We start from the raw sequence: 2179 nt of genomic DNA, 5'->3' as shown, positions 1-2179 counted from the left end.
CGTAGGATTGCAAGTCGAGAAGGCGGCTGGTCTGGTTGGGCTTTTTAGCGAATCATCTGCTGAGCTCCATGGCTAAGAGGCTGAGGTACGATCGTGGGCAGGAAGACCGCGTGGGGGTGCATATTCCACGAGAGAGCGGACTTGCATACAGAGCGGAAATGCCCCGGGCATCCAGAGGACGCACACGGCTCAGTCTCCACGCGGCTTTCTTGCCAACATCACGAACGTGGTTAGTTAAAGTCAGGGTATCTTTGGCTTCCACGCCCAGGAAGGTGATGGATGACTCAAGTGGCAGTTCTCTCCCTTCCAACAGAACGGTGGGAATATGTATCAAGGGTCCGCTGACGTCGAGATTTGAGTATTAGCTGTTTTATCTGGGGCTAGATCGACACTCCAGCGTCCTCCCCATGAGACGATGGGTTGAAGAACTTGGTTCATGTGTGCGACGATAGCTCGATGATCGCCACTGCCACAGGGGAAGCAAGGGCGCAGTCATTCGCTCATGCATGTGCCTCCGGGACAAGGCGAAGCAGGTTATCTAAAAATGTTCCAGAGGAGTGGGTCTTGCATAAGGCGGAGGAGGTCGCCGCGCGCTCCCACGCTGTTAAGTTTGGCGGCGAGGCCGAGGTACAACACCCTGGCAAATGCCCCTGCTGTGTCGAGCGCTATGACGGAGGTGTCCATGCCTTTGTCAAGGCGCTTGGGATCAGGCACTGCCATCTTGCTTGAGAAGAAGGCTGCAAGCACTTCGGCTCTGGGTTGCTACTGTACCGTTATGTTTTTGCAGTGGCGGTATGCTTTCACCACGAGCAAAGCCCTGCTGCTGCTGCTTAAGGGTGCTCCACCAAGACGTGCTACCCACAGACTGGCCACTGAGCTTACTTTCCAGGTCTACTTGCCATCGCTGCCGAACCCGCCTCTGCACCTGGCTCCGAGTTGCACAGCTTTGTCAGTAAAGCTACTTGTTAGCCTGAGTCGGGTGTCTCACGTAGCGTCTCGAATGAGGAGGGTTTCTGTGAAAGCATGAATTTGTTCATCCACATCACCCGTGGGGATAGAGGGCTAAGGCGTGTGTTGTAGAGCATCACAAGCCTTTCCAGTCCGCTCTGCCCCAGAGCCAGTTGGTGCGTGTCAGTGGACTATCCCTCCTACTCAGATGTTAATCACACTCAGGACTGCAAGGTGGTTTGTTAATCCAAACACTGTCAGTAGCTCTTCGAGGGATCTAGCAGTTAGGTGCTGATCAATGTCACCTAACGCTGTTGCAGTAGCCCATCCATGTAGACCAGCAGAAAGTCAGCGGGATCACTTCCTCGCCACTGTGGACGATAACAAACACACAGCAAGATCGAGCTTTAGTGCTGGGTCCATACCTTGAAGAGCATCATCCAGGGCATCTGGGAGAAGCTCGTCGATTGGGGTGAGGGATAGACTTGTGGAAGCAGACTGCAGACCCACCAAAGGCCCTGCGCTTCCTGTCACGTCGATGACACCTTCTCTAACCACATACTTTGCCAAAATTGTCCGGGACAGATTTATTTAGGAAGGTTTGCATACATGCAATAATATCAGGAATGTGTGAATTCACATGGTTGTGAGTAAGGTCACCTATGTTGGTCTGGAGACCCCTGACATTAGCGGAAATTATGATAATGTGGTCATTTTTCTAAGGGCCTGAGTGGTTGACGCAAGGCAATTGATAATTTGCTTGTGTCTGGCTGGGGTGAAGCAGGAAAGGTGTGGTGTACTAGCCGTTTAGCTTGGTAATGTGGCCCAACTACCACTCTCTTTCTCTTTCTCTTTCTCTTTCTCACTCACTCATTCACTCATTCACTCATTCACTCATTCACTCACTCACTCACTCACTCACTCACTCACTCACTCACTCACTCACTCACTCACTCACTCACTCACTCACTCACTCACTCACTCACTCACACACAGACACATACTCACTCTCTCTTTCTCTCTCTCTCTCTCTCTCTCTCTCTCTCTCTCTCTCTCTCTCTCTCTCTCTCTCTCTCTCTCTCTCTCTCTCTCTATCTATCTTTCTGTTTCTGTTTCTCTTTCTCATTTTCTCTCACTCTCTCTCTCACACACACACACACGCACACGCACACGCACACGCACACGCACACTCACACGCGCACGCACTCTCTCTCTCTCTCTCTCTCTCTCT

The sequence above is a fragment of the Penaeus chinensis genome, chromosome 34 (assembly GCF_019202785.1).
Source record: "Penaeus chinensis breed Huanghai No. 1 chromosome 34, ASM1920278v2, whole genome shotgun sequence".
Classification (NCBI taxonomy): Eukaryota; Metazoa; Arthropoda; class Malacostraca; order Decapoda; family Penaeidae; genus Penaeus; species Penaeus chinensis.
This window is presented reverse-complemented; position numbering follows the sequence as displayed.